The sequence below is a fragment of the Sinocyclocheilus grahami genome, unplaced genomic scaffold, assembly GCF_001515645.1.
Source record: "Sinocyclocheilus grahami isolate Dianchi unplaced genomic scaffold, SAMN03320097.WGS_v1.1 scaffold462.1, whole genome shotgun sequence".
Lineage (NCBI taxonomy): Eukaryota > Metazoa > Chordata > Actinopteri > Cypriniformes > Cyprinidae > Sinocyclocheilus > Sinocyclocheilus grahami.
Window position 1 is genome coordinate 863,000 of NW_015505641.1, and position 22,534 is coordinate 885,533.

Here is a 22,534-nt window from a genome sequence, read left to right on the forward strand (position 1 = left end):
TTCATGAACATATCCCTCCGTTATTGATTTTCCATTAACCCCTTCCAATCTGGGAGGATCGAGGCGGATTGACACATAAACACCCATTTCATTGATTAGCCGTGCATCACTCCTTTTTAGTTCAGCTCTGTTTATAAGTATATATATATATATACAGTGTGTGTGTGTGTGCAGACAGACAGACAGAGCTCAAGTACACATCAGAATGAGAATTTTATTTATTTTGTATTTTATTATAGATACAGTCATAACGAAACAGTATATTATGGGTAGAAAAACAGGACACAACACAAGCAGGATTTTAATTTGTGATCATGAGCACAATGGCTCAAAACATCTAAGGCATTTGTACTAACCAGAAGGCCATGGCTCAGATGGGCCTTTTTTTTGTAATGTTTAAATATTCCTTTTATGCTTTTCATATGCAGACAGACAGACAGAGCTCAAGTACACATCAGAATGAGAATTTAATTATTTTGTATTTTATTATAGATACAGTCATAACGAAACAGTATATTATGGGTAGAAAAACAGGACACAACACAAGCAGGATTTTAATTTGTGATCATTGTTGCACAATGGCTCAAAACATCTAAGGCATTTGCACTAACCAGAAGGCCATGGCTCAGATGGGCCTTTTTTTTGTAATGTTTAAATATTCCTTTTATGCTTTTCATATGTCATTTGATGCCCCATGTTTTCTCTGTTAAATATTACTCTGGCTTTCTCATTGATTTCTCTCTGTTTTTTCTCCACCTCCTTTCCCATCTTGCTCCACCCCTCCTACTGTTTCTGACAAGTGCTTGCTAATGCTCAAGTAGCACAGTGCCTCTAGGTCGCACATGTAGACGTGCATCAGAACTAAAGACGCGTAGTGTTCCCATTTGAATTGACAATTCCCTGACAGAACGTCTATGATCATCCAATGGGATGAGCGGTTCTCTGACATCCATCTTGAGAAAGTGCTGCATGGGCCGTAACATGGGCAAAGATAAAAAGTGAGCCATTGTGTTATAATACATGGTGTAAGAACAGACTTGCGTGTATACTCTTGTTATTTAAGAGGTTTTAAACCAAGGGTTTGTCAGCTACATATACTCCCATGTCATTTTCTGAGAACAAAAAAAAGTATTGTGTGTGGAAGTGGGTGGAAGTCTGTACTGTATGTTTCAGCATTTTCACATTTAATACAGTGGGGTCTAAATTACCATACAGAATATATGTTAGGTATTTATTTACTTGCTTATTTAGATAAAAAATAAAAGAATCAATGCAAAATTATTGATTACTGAACAATGCAATGCTGATGTAAGATTTTCCATATTATGAAGATATAAGAAAGAATTATGCAATTTTTAAAAAAGTTCAATTAAATTAAATTCTAACAAATTCAACACCCCTCAGTACGACTGTGTGCAGGTGTGTGTATGTGTGGAAAGAAGCAGTTTGCATGTGTTTAGAGTCAGACAGATTGTACAGTATGTTTTGCATGTGTATTTATTCCTGTGCTGAGTATTTGCACGAGACAGAACGCGTGTGTTCATGCTTTTCTGTTTGTCTGGGAAGCACACGAGAGAGAGAAAGTGAGACGCAGAGAGCAAGAATATTTTATTGAGGCATGGAGCGCCTGTACAGGTCCAGCCGTCTGATGTACAAAGAGCCCAGAGGAAGGAGATTCACAGCTGTTTGTAGACTATACGAACAGGAAAGGTCAACGTTGTAATGCGGCACGTTTCTGTAACGCGTTTTCATTTTGCCCCTTTCCACCACGAAAAAAAGTGCCACTTCGGCTCCCTTCAGTAGCACTGGTGCATTTAAATTACTGTTCTTGCCTGGAGAAGAATGGTTCAAGCATAACCCCATTGTATTCTTTGATAAACTCTGTAAAATGCACAGTATAAGCTGGGGGAAGCAGCATGGTTTAAGGGCACAATTGCCGTGCAAATTTACCATGGAAAGTTCCGCCACCCTTCCTCTGCCGAAGTGATAGAGAGAGGAAAAGAAAGATTGAGGGAGAAGGGTCTGACTGTTATCTGTAGATGCAGGGCAGACCAGGGAAGATTGTCTTTGTGTTTGTCATCTCGCTATGGGGGCTCAGCTGTAAAGGAACAATAGTGCTCTAATCCCAGCTCTGATGCCAGATTAATATTCAAGCCCACCAAAATATTAATTCCAGCCAAGAGCAGCGCATGCAAAATAATGTCAAAACACTCAAACAAATAAAGACAACAACGAATCGAGAACACACAAAGAAAACTCTCCAGCTTGCTGCAGCGCTGTCCACACACACATCTCATTGCATAGAATTCACTGTTAATCTTCATAATAATTTTGTTTTCAAAGAAGACTATTTGAGGTCTGCCATGTTGTTTTTCGCAGATTGTCTTCACTTAGCTAGGGGTTTTATTCCAGGATTTGAATATTTACAATTTGAAATAATGGAGGTTGTAAAAATAAACCCTGCTTCATGCTCTGTAATCCACACAGCTCGAAATTGCCTCCCAACTTCAAAGACCAACTTGGAGTTGTTGGCCGTTAATATGATTTGATGAGAAACTGTTGCAGCTACAGGAAGTGTCCATTATCAGTTTTTTTGTCAATGTTTTTTTTCCTCCACCAATATCAGTAGTATTGTGAATTTTAATGACAATTTCATTTACATCTGTACAGTAATGTTCATTTGTAACTTGATAGAAACTAGAAAAAAAGGTTCTAACATGGATAAGTTATGTGACATCCTCAAAGATTATAAACAAAGAAACATACAAAAGCAACTAAATATGGGTTCACTTGGAAGATATTGATATTACTTACTTATTCAAATAAGATTTTAATGACAGACACTGGAGTATATATTGTTGTAGCCATTTTGTGAGCCAACCCACCATGGCACTTATCAAAAATAGGGAAAAAAATAAATTAAAAAAATCAGTCTTAGTCCTGTGTCATATATGCCTTTTAGGTTTTATCATATTTAGTTAACCTGTCCTGATTTTTTTTAAGCCACATTTTAGTTGACAAAGTCTGGGAATTTCAATCAATTAAAACTTTTAATCACATTTTAGTCATGCTGCATAATGGTTAAACTGATAATCACAATTATTTTCCTCACAATTATATCATGATTACTGATCATGATTGTTGTAATCTGAGAAATCACATCAGAATTATTGCACTTTCACCTATAAGTGTGCACACGGTTAATTCGACCTCATCGAGTTTGCTGATTTATTATCATACATATAACACTCTGTACATTATGAAAACTGATAAAACTAAATCTAAATTCCTAATATTAAATTCAAATTACATTCATGTATTTCTATTAAAACAACAACAAAAATGACTTTGTATTGTGACACAGAGGTTATCATAGTGCAGGGCTGTCCAAACTCGGTCCTGGAGGGCCGGTGTCCTGCAGAGTTTAGCTCCAACCCTAATTAAACAAACTTGAACCAAGCTAATCAGGCTTTTACTAGGCATAGAAACTTCCAGTCAGGTGTGTTGAGGCAAGTTGGAGCTAAACTCATATTCAAGCCCACCAAAATATTAATTCCAGCCAAGAGCAGCGCATGCAAAATAATGTCAAAACACTCAAACAAATAAAGACAACAACGAATCGAGAACACACAAAGAAAACTCTCCAGCTTGCTGCAGCGCTGTCCACACACACATCTCATTGCATAGAATTCACTGTTAATCTTCATAATAATTTTGTTTTCAAAGAAGACTATTTGAGGTCTGCCATGTTGTTTTTCGCAGATTGTCTTCACTTAGCTAGGGGTTTTATTCCAGGATTTGAATATTTACAATTTGAAATAATGGAGGTTGTAAAAATAAACCCTGCTTCATGCTCTGTAATCCACACAGCTCGAAATTGCCTCCCAACTTCAAAGTCTCCAGCTTGCTGCAGCGCTGTCCACACACACATCTCATTGCATAGAATTCACTGTTAATCTTCATAATAATTTTGTTTTCAAAGAAGACTATTTGAGGTCTGCCATGTTGTTTTTCGCAGATTGTCTTCACTTAGCTAGGGGGTTTATTCCAGGATTTGAATATTTACAATTTGAAATAATGGAGGTTGTAAAAATAAACCCTGCTTTATGCTCTGTAATCCACACAGCTCGAAATTGCCTCCCAACTTCAAAGACCAACTTGGAGTTGTTGGCCGTTAATATGATTTGATGAGAAACTGTTGCAGCTACAGGAAGTGTCCATTATCAGTTTTTTTGTCAATGTTTTTTTTCCTCCACCAATATCAGTAGTATTGTGAATTTTAATGACAATTTCATTTACATCTGTACAGTAATGTTCATTTGTAACTTGATAGAAACTAGAAAAAAAGGTTCTAACATGGATAAGTTATGTGACATCCTCAAAGATTATAAACAAAGAAACATACAAAAGCAACTAAATATGGGTTCACTTGGAAGATATTGATATTACTTACTTATTCAAATAAGATTTTAATGACAGACACTGGAGTATATATTGTTGTAGCCATTTTGTGAGCCAACCCACCATGGCACTTATCAAAAATAGGGAAAAAAATAAATTCAAAAAATCAGTCTTAGTCCTGTGTCATATATGCCTTTTAGGTTTTATCATATTTAGTTAACCTGTCCTGATTTTTTTTAAGCCACATTTTAGTTGACAAAGTCTGGGAATTTCAATCAATTAAAACTTTTAATCACATTTTAGTCATGCTGCATAATGGTTAAACTGATAATCACAATTATTTTCCTCACAATTATATCATGATTACTGATCATGATTGTTGTAATCTGAGAAATCACATCAGAATTATTGCACTTTCACCTATAAGTGTGCACACGGTTAATTCGACCTCATCGAGTTTGCTGATTTATTATCATACATATAACACTCTGTACATTATGAAAACTGATAAAACTAAATCTAAATTCCTAATATTAAATTCAAATTACATTCATGTATTTCTATTAAAACAACAACAAAAATGACTTTGTATTGTGACACAGAGGTTATCATAGTGCAGGGCTGTCCAAACTCGGTCCTGGAGGGCCGGTGTCCTGCAGAGTTTAGCTCCAACCCTAATTAAACAAACTTGAACCAAGCTAATCAGGCTTTTACTAGGCATAGAAACTTCCAGTCAGGTGTGTTGAGGCAAGTTGGAGCTAAACTCTGCAGGACACCGGCCCTCCAGGACCGAGTTTGGACAGCCCTGCCATAGTGCATGAGTCGAGATCCATGTTTGGATTTATTACAGTTCGTCACTGAGAAGGTTTGATGGCAGATTTAGTCGCAAACAGTTAGGGTTAGGGAAAGTAGTTTTTTCATTTTTTCATCAGCAGTATTGCATACTGATGTAATCACAGTATTTAATGAAATCAATGTTGTCTTGTCTTAGTCATGGAAAAGAAGGTTGTCAATAAATATATTTCATCACAGTTTTTGTTATTGAAATTAACACTAGTTTGAAAAGCAGGTACCGGCTTAAATAAGGAATAAAGAGTGAGATTATTTGGTGAAGTTTGTGTGAGTGTATGGAGTGATCCCGTGCTTCCAATGTCGGCATTGAGGTGGCACATCCAGTGCATTTCAGTCAGCGAGAACTTGGCAGTGAGGTGATTTTTATGGGTTGAGATGTGTCAGAGGGGTCTTGAAGGTTTCCTATAGCGCCTGACATGTTGAAACGGACACAGGCCAGGAGAAGGTGACAGGTGAAGAGCTTTAGTCACCATCATGGCTTGATGAACAATGATGAATTGCCTCTTTCTGCTTCAGCACGGGAATGGGCCAGTGAAGCAGAGCTGAGTGATGGAGGAGAGCGGGCGACGGGACGGCGCTCAGCGCGGGTTGTCTGGATTGCATGGCTCGAGGTGTTAATGAAGTGTTTGAGGTCCTCACCGGCTTTAGTATAGGTGCGATTCTTTGTAAGGTAAAGCTCGGTCCGCCTGCGCGTGTCTCTCAGTCACTAATCCAACAGCAGGGGACCGGGTTGTGCTCCGGCCGACAGTGAGATCTTCTGCACAATGATAAGGTCTAATGTGATCTGGGCTAGTTAGATTAATCTCTCACACATGGCACTAAATATGAAGGGTCATCTTATTTTAATCCCCAAATCTCCACCACACAGACACATGGACCACTGTCTCAAAAACGTCACCAATTATCTCACTCTTAATTCCTCATTTTAAGCCTTTATCTGCCGTTCAACCCAACCAAGGAGTGTTTTTAAATGTGTGTTTTGATGGGCTTCATGGTGCACCAAAAAGATGATAAAAGGGATGTGGGCTTGCTCACAAAACGGTTGCAAAAAATATCCAATGTCTATTATTAAGATTCTGATATTAAGTAAAAGTAATATTAGTATCTTCCATGCGATCTGATATTTAATATAGTTTGCATTTCTTGTTTTGTTTTTTTCCCCCAAGTTATAAGTTCCAAATGAACAGTACTAACATTGTTCATTGTACATTAGACTCATTAAAATCTTATGCTAACATTAACTACATAATGTCAGTATATTTCAAGTGAACCCATGTTTAATGTAGTCTGAGAGTCTCTGAGAGTTACTTTCAGTAAAAAGTTACTTTTTTTTGGTGTATGATTTTTGAAGATGTCACATAACCCATCCAAGTTAGCATCTGCCTAATTTTGGTGTAATTTCTATAAAGTTACAAATAAACAAATTAGAATAATACGAAACAAATACTAAGTAAAAGTAATATCAATATATCAATATCTTGTGAACCCATTATTATTAGTTCATTACTTATTTATATCATAACCAATCCACATTAGCATCTAACTTATTTTGTCTAGTTTCTACCATGTAAAAATGACAAGTACTAAAATTGTTCATTGTACAAACGTAAACTAAACTGTCATTAAAGGGATAGTTCACCTTCAGTTGCTGGTCCCCATTGACTTCCATAGTGTGAAAAAAAAACACTATGCAAGTCAATGGGGACCAGCAACTTAAAGGGTTAGTTCACCCAAAAATGAAAATTCTGTCAATAATTACTCACCCTCGTGTTGTTCGCAACCCCTAAGACCTTCGTTCATTTTCGGAACACAATTTAAGATATTTTTATTAAATATAAGAGCTCTCTGACCCTCTCATAGACAGCAAGGTAACTACCACGTTCAAGGTCCAGAAAAGTACCAAGATGATCGACAAAATAGTCCGTGTGACATCAGTGGTTCAACTGTAACGTTATGAAGCTACGAGAATACTTTTTTGCACAAAGAAAACAAAAATAACGACTTTATTCCACATTTTCGTCTCCACTGCGTTACTTTGGACGCGCATTCACGACATGACAGCGTGTGGCGGCGCTGACCCAGATCCGGCATAATGACGGCATCACACCAGATCTCTCGTGTCATGGTACTGTCGTGAGCGCGCGTCCAAAGTGAAGCAGTAGAGACGAAAATGTGGAATAAAGTCGTTATTTTTGTTTTCTTTGCTCAAAAAAGTATTCTCGTAACTTCATAACTTTACAGTTGAACCACTGATGTTACATAGACTATTTTGTCGATCATCTTGGTACTTTTCTGGACCTTGAACGTGGTAGTTACCTTGCTGTCTATGGGAGCGTCAGAGAGCCCTCAGATTTCAACAAAAAATATCTTAAATTGTGTTCCGAAGATGAACGAAGGTCTTACGGGTTTGGAACAACACAAGGGTGAGTAATTAATGACAGAATTTTATTTTTGGGTGAACTAACCCTTGAAGGTGAACTATCGCTTTAACATTTATACTAAAATTAGGTAAAAGTAATGTCAATATATTTCAAGTGAACCCATATATATCTTTATATCTATACATTAATATCTAATTCCTTTTTTGTCTAGTTTCTTTCAAGTTACAAATTAAGAGTACGACAATTGTTTATTGTAAAAAGTAAACAAAACTGTCATTAAAATCTTATTCTAATATTAAGTAAAATGTAATATCAATATGTTCCAAGTGAACCTATATTCAATCTAGTCTGAGTTTCTTTTGCATTTTATTGCTTTATTGATTATTTTTGACAATGTCACCAAACTTATCCACATTAGATTAATTGGTTTATATCCATTTTTGGTTTATATCAATTTTGAAATGAATTTGCACTAAAAAACAGTTTTTTACAATTTAAACACACCGTGTTTAACATTAACAATAAAAGAAATGGACAGTGCCTAGTCCCTTCAATTTAATTTACTATCCTGCTGTAAGTTCATTTAGTTATATTTTAATATTTGAATCTTACATTGCAACCCAGTTCTGTGATGTAACCCACTAGTTAAGAATCACTGCATTAAAACTTCTCAGCTTTTAAGTTGTTCAGGATGTAATTAACTATGCAATATAAAAGCCTAAAAACGAATTAGTCGTAAGAAAAATGATATTGCCGGTTCACTATTCAAAATGTGGTGGTTAGGGTCCGTTTGTTTTTGGGGGGTTTTTCACATTAATAGGTTGCTGATATTTCAACATCTGTCTTTAAAGAAGTTATCATGATCCACGTAGTCTAGAGTATGCAGTAATGTTTTTACAACTTTCTCTCATGCACCCTCAAATAAACCATCACGTGGGTCTGACGGGATCGCCTCAATCATATCTCTTTAAACTGTTGTTGATATCCAGCCACTGACATGTCCTTTAAAGGGAAAATCATAATGTGTCCAAGCGTAATTGTCCCATTTTCCTTCTATAGCTAATTTTGGGGCTATTTTGCTCTTTGTTGCTCTGATTGATTTGTTCCATAACCGATTTAAATTCACACACGACAAAGATAAGAAAGTGGCCAGATTTTGAGGGAAGTCAAGACAAATTGAGGTCAAAACTTCATTTTGATGCAGTGTCTGAGATCCTCTTGGATTCACGTAGACCACTGGGATTACTGTCTAAAACTGGGGTTATTGTTTAAAACAAAAAAAAGACTTGGTTAATTTGTTATTTTGAAAACCTGTTTTCCTATCTGAAAGTGTGTCATGTGTAGACAGATGCAAGAATATTTATTCAGACGCTAAGATTGTATTAGGATGTTATTGTTTACTTCGTTACTTCGTAACCCCCCCACAAACACACATTTTTCCAATGGTACAGTTTTCTGCCAAAATTCAACCAACACGCATCAACTTGAACAAAGATCGCCCTATTCTGTAGCCTTAATTAGAAGAAAATTGTAAACAGACGCACGCCTTTCTTAAGGGATTATCCATACTTTATGACAGAGCGTTTGAAGTCAGGAAGCTTTCTGAATCAGCATTGCTCAAGTGGGTCTCTTATAGGACATTGTTGTCTTCAATTGTTTTCCCGTTATATATGTGTCTGTATGAAGCCAGGATATCATCTATTATTTAGAGATGCAATCGTTTCTGTTTATCAGGTCTTTTTTAAAAAGGGGTTAGCTGTATGCATCACTTTTTTGATTAAACAGAACAAAGCGTAATAAAGCAAGAAGGGTTGAAATGGCTGCTCGTCTCTCCTGCTCCACGGATTCCTGACCTTTATTGTCATTTAATGCGAGCAATGCCGAGCGAGAAAGAGATCTGAAGAGCAGCTGGCACTGCGCTACGCTAACACACAGGGAAATGGGATTTACACAAGTTCTGTTACACAAATACACACACATTTGTACTGAAACTTTCTCTGAAGCGCTCTCTTGCACACTATTGAACCCAGGTCTGCACAGAAGATACTTAGTCTTGCAAACAGTTTAGGCTTATGAGAGTTTCTAACATGGGTTTGTTCAGGTGCTGATTACTGCTGTGTCCCTTGAACTGAACTGGTTTCAGAGGGAAGCCCTTTCCTGTAATTTAATTGGACATTGGATGTCAGTGTTAGTAAGTTTGATATCTGACATATGGCTGTACTTAAAGTAATAGTAAAAAAAATAAATAAAAAAGAATATTCTGGCATTATTTACTAATTTGTCATGCTAAACCTGTGTGACATAAAAGGAGACATTTTGAATACTGTGCAAGTCACTCTTTTCCATGCAATTGAGGTGAATGGAAAGTCTCATATACTGTAAATACATTCTAAAAGTGTATTGTGTTAATATGAAAGAATTTAAAATATATGACACATCCCAGTGCTTTGGAGACAAACAGGCCATTATTTGAGCCCATGGTTTCCAACCAGGGTGCCGGGGCCAACTTGGGGCCCCTAGTGTGCTCATACTTACCATTGTTAAGGGAATTTTCACAGGCGAAATCCAGCCATTTTAATAGGAATCCACGCAATCTGGAATTTCGCTTGAGAATGAAACATTTTCCAGTGCAGATTTTGCATCAGGTTCAGTTGGTCACAAATTTGACATGTTGACCAACATAAAGCTGCTTGGTTTGAAAGTGACTTTGTTGTGAATGGACCTTTTTGGTCCATTATTTATATATTTTTATTATCAGTTTTTTTTTTCCTGCAATTTTGCTAATGTGACCGCACATTTACAGCAAGTACGTTTTTAAAGTTGAGCCATTTTCATAGCTAAAAACCTTGCAGCTCCTTTTTCCCCCTATGTTTTCTCTCTCTAATCTCAGTTATAGACACATCCACTGGTGCTTAACTGTCCTTTGGAGACTCTGCTATTGGTGATTAGTGTGGCCTTGACATAAACGGCTGGATCAATACGTGATGTAAGCAGTCGGCCAAGGTCACTTCCCCCGCTGTACGATGGCCTGGCTGGGTTCGGTCAACTCCTGGCTGATAAATTCAGGGTGACTGACCTTTGCTGACCTAGGCATTGCATATCAGACTGACCAGAGACTTGGGCTGTGGTGGCTGGTCACTGGGCTGATTCTATAATGAAGTGTTCAGTATTGCCTTCCTGTCAGTCAGTAATTAAAGGAAGAGATATGAAGCCTTAGATAGGTGTTGAATGGACAAGCGGGTCATTGGCTACAGAATGGCAATGAACAGGCAGTGGAGCAGTAAAGTGACATGTAAACTACTCTGATATGGACTGCTAATGGCTGACTGGAAGATAGATTAGATGGGCTGCCTGGGAGTGCTGTACAGAACATAAACAGATCTTTAATCTATGTGATATTAAAACAATGTCCAAATAATTTATAAAAAATGTTAACATTTAAATAATTCCTAATTTAATATTTTTTTAAATTTACAATTAGGTTTAAATGTATAAAAGTATTTTATTATTATTAACATAATAATATCCTAAATTAGAAATATAATCAATAATATTAAAAGTTTTAGCCTGTTAAATGGCTGTAGTTTGTTAGACCTGGTCATGTGGTACACACCCATATTTAGGGCTCTCTCAGTGCAGGTGAGGGGAATCCTGGGAATCCCAGCTTCCCAGTCATCCATGCAGCCAGCTGCCACCACCTGAGTCCTTACACATTCTTCCGTCCACTAACTATTTAGTTGTCAGTGATTTGGTTAAGTGGAATTGACTTTTATCTTCACTGTGCTGTGGGGCTGCCACTGGCGATACACATTCCCCCATCCCTCAGCCGCCTGTCTGCTCTCAGCCCCTGTGTCACATCTAGCACATTGCTATTGGCAGCCGAGGAGCGGCTGATCAATAGCCCAGGTCAGGGATAGCCCACGGCCCCGCTGTGCTGCAGGCTGGGGTATTGATCCAGATCCACTCTGTCCCGCTGCTCCGCCCAATGTAAGGCCACAGTCTACCCGGTGGAGAAGGTGCGAATGGGGAGGTATGGCCTGAGAGAGCATTGGATGCTTTTGTATGTAATGCACCCATGCCACTGAACTGAACTAGAAATATTTAGTGTTGTCCAACCAGTATAGTATGTTGTAATAGTTTGTCTTATTGCAGCAGACCTTTCTCATCATGTTGCAATATTGATTCATTGTATATTTAAAGGTGTAGATCATAATTTATGTAATACTAGTGCCCCCAAATAGAATTTCAAGACTGACTGTTTTCAGACAGGTTTCCCCATATACTGTATTATTGGCCAGACTAACAGATAGTCGTGCCATTTACATCACTTCCTGTCAGTCAGCCTCTGCGCAGAGCAAGTTTTTGAAAAATATTTTTTTAAGGAATTAAATAATGAAATTATTTAACGGGACTTAAGGGAATAAAGAATGGGAAACGGGAAAAAAAACACTATCATAAGAACTAGAATTTATTGTAATAATTTTTTTTTAAATGTACATATATACATTTTGATACAAAAAAAATATTTTTTTATTTTAAAATATGCACACTTTCACTCTTAATACCTAATGTGTTGAAAATGGCTCCATTAATGTTTCATCTTGCTTACATTTAGTCATGAATTACACGAATCACATACATTATAGCCTATATTTTCAATTCAAAATGGCAAAATGGTTGAGTAGTTTGCATCACTGCATATTACTGTTGGTTGCTAAACATTCCTATCATAATAAAACAGTTCTAGATATTCATTTAAGATATTAAATGATCTTAAATAGCTACTTACTTTGTACCTCATGCTCTTTAACCATTAAAACTGAAGTGAACCGTAATGCCAGCCTTCTAAATAAAGCACTGTTATAGACTTTTGAGGCACACCAGCCTAAAACTAAAACAACAAACAGAGCAGTGTCAAGAATATCAAATATTGAAGGGGACAATTTGACCGTTTCTAATTATTGACGGGTACTCGTCCGGGTGGTCACGGCCCTGGTGTAGAGACAGAACGTCGACTGTAGATGCAAGCCGGCATCGAAAAACTTCAGACCTCCACACTCCATCCATTCATCATCCCATCTCGGAACCCCTGCCGCACCTCCTCCTCCGTCCCCTCACCAGCTTTTCTGACTCGACTGCTTGTTTTTGTTGCAGTTTTAAGTGCCTCTCCCTGGAGCTCCTCATCAACAACTTAATAAGAGCTCTTGGGAACAATTAAACAGCATCTTTAACCCTGCTCTATCCACAGAGGTAAAAATAATCATAAAAATGTTGCCAAATAGAAGAGACTCCAGGGGGACCGTTCAGAAATCACAGTCTGTCTCCTTCTCTGTCCTTTATTCCCTCAACTGAAGCCCAAGCAGCACAGGCGAGAACTGTCAGAGCCATAGCCTATGATAGACACATTTACTCGGCTTTCAAACCCAGCCCCATGTGGCGTTCCCCTTTGCTTTTGCCTCCTCCTTTTTTTCTCTTTCAATGTTGGAACTGACATGTGAATAAATATGTGCTGTGGCTTTGTTGTTGTGTATGAGAGATCTTCCGCAGAGTGCACAATTATGCATGTTATTACAGGAATATGTCTTGTTCTGGTTATGGGGAAAATTAAGTTTCTCCGGAAATCTTCTTTTTTTTATGGAGAGAAAGAGTCCTTAATGCCACAAGAGGGAAAATTACTCAAAGAAATGCATTTATTGCTTAACGTAATCTGGAAAATCATAAGGTTTTGTCCTGCAGCAGTAATAAAAATAATTATATATTAATTTTCCGTTCTCTAAAACAGCTTATTACAGAATTCAAAAGACTTGATAGAAGCCATATTGTTCTGTGTCCTCCCCTCCTGAAAGAGATTTAGCCGGCTCTTTCTCAGGGGCAACGAGTAAGCAAAGCAAAAAATCTGCACTCACTTATGGAGCATAACTAACAATGGCCTCACCTCCTCTCAGCTCTGCTTTATAAAAGGCAAATTGTGTGTGTTTGTACATTTCTTTGAGAATCTATTAAATGTGTTTCTTGTTTCATCCTTTGTTCGGTTGCATGAAAGAACTTTTGCTGTAAATGCTAATAGCATGTTTGTTTGTTTTATCCCTAGGTGGCGCCATCACTTCGAAAGGCTTTTCCATCGACTATGGATGCTTCAAATCAAATCTCATAACCGAGTCTCGTAGCTTTGAAAAAACCTGGAAATACCTGGAATTATAGGACTACATTATCCCAAGCCCTTGCCAAGGGACCGACTAATGGTGCCCAGGCACTGGATCTGAAAGCTTTACATTCCTCTTTACTTTTGAATATACCAACAGACCAAAAAAACAACAACAAAAAAAACGATAGCTTTAGAACTAGCGATAGATTACGGCCATCCGCCTGCCATTGCACCAAACCTGCTGTGACCGCAAGGGTTGTGACCTTTCTGGCGCCCACTTCAAACGAACACTTGAAAAGAAGGACGCGGTCAGAGAGGGCTTCCGAGCAGTGGCAACTGAAACCAAAAACCCCATCAGGTAAGGCTGTGAAGTCACTTCTTTTCCTGCTGGCAACACCCCCAAAGCTCCTCGGGGGCTTTTGAAGCCCAGATGGACTCCCTGCGTCCACACCCACATAGGCGGCTTCTCCTCCATGCTGGACCTACAGGAGAGCCCACTGTAGATAAAGGCTTTCCGGGTTTGAAGACTCAATCACCTGTCACCCACTTCAAACGAACACTTGAAAAGAAGGACGCGGTCAGAGAGGGCTTCCGAGCGGTGGCAACTGAAACCAAAAACCCCATCAGGTAAGGCTGTGAAGTCACTTCTTTTCCTGCTGGCAACACCCCCAAAGCTCCTCGGGGGCTTTTGAAGCCCAGATGGACTCCCTGCGTCCACACCCACATAGGCGGCTTCTCCTCCATGCTGGACCTACAGGAGAGCCCACTGTAGATAAAGGCTTCCCGGGTTTAAAGACTCAATCACCTGTCTGCTGCTGTAGGATTAGAGGGAATGTGTGCTGATTGAATTTGTTTGGCTCAAAGATGCTTAGGTGCAGGGAAATCCTGGAAAGCGACTGAGAAGGAGATAGATAGATTGACTGACAGAAAAGAAAGAGTGTACAGATATACAGATACATGTTATCATTGCATATTTTCATCTACATAATGCAAGTTAGGCTGTGCTGCAGACATATTCTGAGTTCAATAAAAGTTCAACTAAGTCAATAGCACTTGATTACCACAAAAAAATAATTTTGACTTGTCTTTCCTTTTCTTGAAAACAATTTATATAGAGAAAAATACAAACAAGACAATATAAGATTACTTTAATGTGAAAAAAATTGTTTACTAACCCATTCTGTATATTCAATTACATTGTGATGCTTAAAATCATAAAATGACCATAAAATGGTAAGAAAAACTTTACAGCTCAAATAATACACAGGTTTTGACAGGAGAATTAATGTAACTGTTTTTATAAACTTCCACATTTCTGCTTTTAAAATCTTTCAGAAATTGGCCCCATTTAGTTCCATTGAAAGTGCCTCACTGTAACTCTGTTTTTTAAAAAGAAAACCAGAGACGAGTTGAAATTACTTTTTGCAGTAATCAACATAATGCCAAAAATGCTGTCGATTGAACTTAACTTGTATTAACCCAGAATATTCTTTTAATGCTTGTTCCTAGCATGAGAGTAATTTTTGTACGTCTATGATGAGAGATGCATTATGAACAAATTTCTCACCTTGAGTATGAATACTGATTTAGTTTTTAGTGTTCCTCTGACCATTTCATCTGCGGTCATTGCCTTATGGAGCTTTTTATGTCTGATCTGCTTCTTAAAAAAGACTTTAATTGGGGTATTTGGTGATGATTAAATAATTTCTTTGATTTGAATAAAATCAGTTTGTTTAAACGTTTTACATTTTAGGTTAATTCTATAAACATTTTACAGTGTAGTTACAAAACAGCCACACAGTGCTGCGCCGGTGACTAGCATAATCGCGTGTAAATGTTAAGCAGTGATATTTTTGTTTTGCTAACATGACAGACACACATGCTCTGTAGCTGTTCAAAATGATGGTGTTCGCTGCTCTCGGTGTAACCCTGAATGAAAGTAAATAGTGTTTATAGAATTAAGCATTTAAAAAGAAAAACAGACAGCCAAGGAGGTAGAACGCAAGACACTTTGGGGATCAGCTAGGTTCTGAGAAGAGAGCAGGGCCTTTGTTTGAAAAGTTCAAAGTCATTTTGCCAAATTTAGGTCATTTCACATTAGTACTCAGCGGGGAGCTGTCATTTGTGGGGAAAGAGAAAGCAAATAAATCAATAACAAAGCAGATTGTGCATCTTGCTCATAAAAAAAAAAACATAAATGAATACAACACTTCAAAGCATTGAGCATCTCTGTTAAACTAATTAGTGACTCCGAAATGGGCTCTTGCAAAGGGCTACGTCAAAGGTATAGGGTTTGAGGGGTCATGCACGCTTACAACAGGACATACGTAAGTCAGCAGAAGTCATAAGCGGTGAACGCCCCCATCAGGAGAGCGAATCTCCCTTCTCATTCCCTCCACCCATCCTCCCCTCCATCCGAGAGCGCTAATGGAACAGTGCTCTTAGCCCAGGGCTCCAGCACCAGACCCCGCTCTGCATGAGGGATGTAGTGCACTGCGGCCGGGGGTCGCTCCCTTTGAGCCAGCCCTCCTTGGCCTCGCGGTAAAAAGAGCCATGCATGATTTCATACATGAAAGATATATGTAATTGGACAGCAGCAATGCCTATACGCCATATTTACAATTCTAAACAAGATGGGAGAAGCAATTCCCTTTATCTCTCTTGGTCATAGTCTCTTTCTCTGTGAGGAACGGATTTCTGCATATCGCAGAGTCCATGATGTACAAAAATACATGAAATGCAGATTGTCACACTTCTTATTTACTTTCATTACGGATGAGTTGAATGTGTCATTTTGACCCAGCCAAGCGTCGCCTCGGTGTCCTGTCTCGTTGCTAGATCGCTTGGACAAAAATAGAGGAATTATTCCCGCTGGCCTCGCATTCAGACTAATACCGTGGCGGCGATGCTGTCGTCCAGTTCCTGAAAGGGACGTCCCGATGCTTTGTTTATCCGTGGAGAGATAGCGAATGCATTTGTGGCCTTCATAATGCATCTTTAATTATGCAGTATAATGGACATATTTGAGTTATGAATAAGAATTAGGATTTTGCAAGACTAAATGGTTCAATTTAATGCTGGGGAACATCATTTATTTCGAAGTTCGCTTTTGACTTCACGCGGCAGAATCTGCTTTATGTGACATCTGACGTGTCTGTGTAGGTTGTGTTGGGGACACACACAGTCGTGTAGTTTTGGTGGGGTCCCTCCTGGAGTGTTAATGTAGTGCCAAGTTAAACACCTCTCTTGTTAATTGTCCTAACGAGCTCATGCTTTGCCGTGAACGGCTTTTTAATGGCTTGTTTTATGGGCGTGTGGAGCTCCAAGGCCAGACGGGGTCTCCGCCGACCCTTACGGGGGCAGCGTTCATATGTTACTGGCTGTGATGCACAGCTTGTCCCCCTTTTGACGTCAACCCTACCCCCACCTCTGAATTTTGCAGGAGCCCACCTGCCTCTGAGTCCTGGAGGTCACAGGGATGAGGGAAATGTAGGGGTTAAGCACCGTGCAGCTATGTTCCAGCCGCCGTGGTCACTTGCAATTATACCCCTGCAGCTACATCACCCACAAGATGCAGGTTTTAGGCTTTGGCAGAATTTGCTGGTCCATGTTGCTCCATTAGCCTTTTCCTTGTTCCTTAACTCCTCGTTTTAATTAATATCCGTGTAATTACTTTCACATTAAATTGTGTATGAATTATGATGCTAAACACAATATGTATTTTATTTATTTTCAACATAATCAGTGACACTTATTCTGAATCATTTTAAATCACTAGTGCGTTCTTTTTTCTTTTACATAAAACATCAATTTCAGACCATCTTAAACTATTGTTATGAATCATTTATTCATATATGTATTACATTTATAGATTAATATCAAACATGTTGTTATAATACAGGACACAATTTTCTTGTTTGTATGTGCATGCTTTGTCTGTCTCATTTTACTTTTCAGTGATTCAGACTTCACACACTTGTATATAATTATCTTCATATTCAGAATTGCTTAATTAAATATTTAATTTACATATTTAAGTATTTTACACATAATTACTTAAATATTATTTACAAGATATTTGGCAGCATAACTGTTGAAATATATAGTATTTGTTTGAAGTCCAGCACACACACACACACACACTCTAAGTATTTATAAAGGGTTATAATCAAATCAGTTTTTTAAATATTTTCCAATTGTATTATCCATTTCATACATCTAGACCTTTTTAGGCTGCTGAAGAGGTTTCGACTGAAACCGAGCTTAATAACACCATATTCATAATTTTAACAATTTGTATGCAGATACAATGTTTTTGAATATCTTGTGCAGAGGTTCGTTTTTTATTTATTTATTGAACTTATTGTTTTTATTTCATAATTTATTTAGCTAGATTTAGAGCTCCCATGTGTTAATTTTGTTTGCGAATTGCACCTGTTTGGGCAGTATCAGGTAACTTTAAATATCCAAATCAATAATATTGCAATTTAATGTAAGGATAATTATGAATTAATTTAACAATATCTGCATAATTAATTAATCTAAAAAGTTAATGCGTAAAAAACATGCGCAAAGCACAACATATCATAAGTTCGCTTTTTTTAAACATATTGTCATTTTGATTATTTAGTGTTTTTGATATCAAATTAAGTGTATTATAATTAAGATGATACATTGACATTTATGTTGAGCGTTATTCAAAATGTTCGTCTTACAATCTGCACAAAACAAGAAAATATCTACTTGGAACGTTCTCATTCATTAATTAATTAATTAAAAATTATAGCATACTTTTAAAAAAATTTCGGGTCTCAAATTTACATTCGCAGGCATCTTTATTTGCGGTATATGCTACAAAACATTGAAATCATGTGTAACAACACATAACAAAAAAACGCACGAACAGCCTTTTGTTGTATTCATTAACACATTCGCTGAAATATTCAAATATTAGTGAATACAAAGTGTGCTTTGACAGAGTAAAAGGAACATTTTGCGTTAATTAAAAGCATCCAGCTCTTTATTCAGTCTCGTATACTAGACATATTTGTTCCACATATGTTTTGAGGTATATCAGGTTAGAATGTAACGGTAAAACATGCATCATTCTCCTTACATGTGTATTTGCAAACAATACTTTTATTGGTTTTAAATAGCTGATTTAAATGTTTATAGTACAGAAACTGTATCGTTTATACGGAATTAGCGATTAAACATTCTACATCACTACAATAACAAAATCATGCAAATAAAACAGCGTTTTTTAACCATTATACAGTAGCATTTGAAATAAGAGATGGCATGTTTTCATCTGTATGCAGAAAAAAACGATGCTGTTCTCCTTCAGTTTGTCTTTAAAGTGCATGATAATTAATACATTCCTTTGACACGCATCACATTTGATTCACTCACGTGCTTATCATATCTGCGAGCTGATTTATATCATAATAAGACAATGTCGTTGTATCTGTGAATCTTGATGTTACACAGTCATGAACTAATTTTGCAGTAAGTGCAATATTACTTATTCTGTCTTACAGCGTTTAATCATTTATACGCTGCTGTTTTTTCGGTATTATTATTTATGATTTCCATCATATCTGAATTTTCCTACTTCATGATATTTTGTTTTTCTGTTTTAAAATTGGCCTCTTTTCAAAAACTCACACACACAAAAAAGGGTCTCCAGTCGTGCGCACTGCACACTATGGCTTCGTGCGTAAAGTTAAGATATTTGATGAAGCTGAATGAAACGTTAAGCAAGAACCTAGTCGTTCGCCAGCAGACATTTACCTGTATGTATATGTGCTCGATTTGACGCAGTCCGGTGACATAGGACACCTATAGATCTGCTGCAGATGGCAGACAGGGAACATATATATATATCCCTGTCAAGGCAGGTTCATGTTGTGTTTGAGCCCCTTGGCCAGAGTGAACATAAGAGGGCGCTGCCATTGCACCTGGTAACACGTCCTGCCCCATGCAGCCACCCGCGGCTTCAGGCCGGACAATGCTCTTGTGCTGTCGATGCCATTGAGTCCCAGTGTGATTCAGACCAGCCATGCGCCACCACTCTCTGATCCTCTGCTGCTGCAGTTCATGCGCCCGTTGGAGTGCCGTTCCCAAAAAGCCGCTGCTGTTCACCGGTTTTACAGCGTTTAATCATTTATACACTGCTGTTTTTTTCGGTATTATTATTTATGATTTCCATCATATCTGAATTTTCCTACTTCATGATATTTTGTTTTTCTGTTTTAAAATTGGCCTCTTTTCAAAAACTCACACACACAAAAAAGGGTCTCCAGTCGTGCGCACTGCACACTATGGCTTCGTGCGTAAAGTTAAGATATTTGATGAAGCTGAATGAAACGTTAAGCAAGAACCTAGTCGTTCGCCAGCAGACATTTACCTGTATGTATATGTGCTCGATTTGACGCAGTCCGGTGACATAGGACACCTATAGATCTGCTGCAGATGGCAGACAGGGAACATATATATATATCCCTGTCAAGGCAGGTTCATGTTGTGTTTGAGCCCCTTGGCCAGAGTGAACATAAGAGGGCGCTGCCATTGCACCTGGTAACACGTCCTGCCCCATGCAGCCACCCGCGGCTTCAGGCCGGACAATGCTCTTGTGCTGTCGATGCCATTGAGTCCCAGTGTGATTCAGACCAGCCATGCGCCACCACTCTCTGATCCTCTGCTGCTGCAGTTCATGCGCCCGTTGGAGTGCCGTTCCCAAAAAGCCGCTGCTGTTCACCGGTGACTGAGTTAAAGTTGTGTTAGTTAACCACGCGGAAAAAATGCTAATTAAGCGCGAGATTCTTTCATTAGGGACGCATGAGGTTGGAACTCCTTTGATAGCTCTATCCGAATGCAAATGCAACTTGTGTGCCTTCCATATACAGTGGCAAAATCCCCATATATTTTTATATTGTATTTATCTGAACTGCAATGTTCTTCGCCTTTTAATAAAGTTACGAGACTGTTGTGGACAGCTGTCTTTATCTCTGAATGCTTTCGCCTGTTTTCATTTCCTTACGGCTCATTTTTGGTCTTTATTATTCAATAGTGACACGCGCAGTGCATGAGGGTCTTTTTGAAAAGCTGAAAAAAACATACATACATACATACATACACATTGATTTAAAATTGTTTGAAACAATTCTGACATTTAGTTTTTTATCATAAATAGCAACGGATTGTGATTGTGTTACTGCAGTTTAGGGTTCATATGTGAAATACACTGTTAGCACGGCGACGGGCCGAGGTTTTACGCACACATCTCCAAGTCAGATCAATCAACATGTTCAACAGAGGGGTTGGTCATGCCTATTTGGATGTCTGCTCAGTGATTCCCAGTCATATTTAGGACAGAGCATTCGTGACTGATTGGAGCTAACATATAAGAAACACATTTAGCCAATATTAAAAGAGCATGCAATGACGATTATGTGCGTATCTGGTGAAGAAAACGATGCTCAGGTGATATTTGCGTCCATGCATACGGCTATCAAGCGCCAGACAGGACCACACTGCATATTCAAATGTGCTTAGATTGGCCATGGCAGGTTACAAAGCGACAGACAAGCTCTGATTCTGTCCCTTTTCACGCACTCTTATTATCTCACTGCCCCTCTAACTCTTCACGCACTCTATTTTCCATCCATTCATTTTTACAATCCCTCTTTCCCAAGAGAGCAGGCACATCACCAGTCCTGAAGATTCTCCCAAGGCAAAATCGGTATGCATATCAAAGATATCGACGTTTTATTTTGTAACTTTTCATTTGTCACTTGTTTTCCGTCGCACGTGACGGTAGTTAGTTCATGCGAATGTGGAGCCCTGCTTACTATTTCATATATATGTGCACTACGCGCGTCAGCAATAATAAAAAATATATGCTTTTAAAACTAGAACTTACATTTACGCGAGCACACACACGGACACCCACGCGCTATACACGCACATACAACAGCAACTGTCACGTCTAGCCTCTAGTAGCCTACTCCACGAGGCCAGAGTGTTTAATATTGCTATTGTTTGTATAATGCATTGATAGCCGTTTCTGATAATGCTTCAGTGCAATGGATTTCATAGAAGCTATAGGTGTGTTTCCTTGAAACTCCCAAAGGCGAGTTCCATATTGACTGAATGCTCTCCAACATGTTCTGTACGGTATGAGATGGAAATAAAATAAATAGCATATTTATTATACTCTATATGTTTATTAAAACATAAAATATTTTACTGGAATGTTATTCCATTGAAATATTACATTTCATGTGATAATGATTATTGGAATGATTTATTCTACAGCATGTCTATGACAACTTAATGCTTAAGCCTAAAATAACACACACACAACAATCAGTTATAATCGTGGAGAACAAAATAAACATGTATTTATTTTCTTATATACAAATGGTAGATATTGCCTAATGCGACAGTAAATGATAGCACGGAATTTGTCATCATGTGTTCTGAGAAACATTTCGGAAAAATACATTGTCTGAAGAGAGAGAGAGAGAGAGAGAGAGAGAGAGAGAGAACACTCAACAACTAAAAAGTTATATCTGATCATTTTCCAATAAACATTATGTAATCGATAAAAACAGGTTAGCTGTATTTGGCAGGATTAGGGCCCCTTAGGGTTGTCAATAGCGAAAGTAGGCTAGTCATTGAGAGAGAGAGAGAGAGAGAGAGAGAGAGAGAGAGAGAGAGAGAGAGAGAGAGAGAGAGAGAGAAGAAGAAT

General features: G+C 38.1%; 1 protein-coding gene and 1 long non-coding RNA gene across 2 annotated transcripts in view; both read left to right on the forward strand.

Annotated features, from left to right (window-relative positions):
- Window positions 1-14,100, forward strand: part of LOC107552981 (uncharacterized) — a 59,458-nt gene extending 45,358 nt beyond the window's left edge. The window contains exon 3 of the long non-coding RNA XR_001604916.1: window positions 13,726-14,100. This is a non-coding gene — a long non-coding RNA (uncharacterized lncRNA). The remainder of the gene's footprint in view (window positions 1-13,725) is intronic.
- Window positions 14,101-14,329: 229 nt separating this feature from the next.
- Window positions 14,330-22,534, forward strand: part of zfhx3b (zinc finger homeobox 3b) — a 164,400-nt gene continuing 156,195 nt past the window's right edge. The window contains exon 1 of the mRNA XM_016235072.1: window positions 14,330-14,406. The gene's annotated coding sequence lies outside the window, so the exon portion shown is untranslated. The remainder of the gene's footprint in view (window positions 14,407-22,534) is intronic.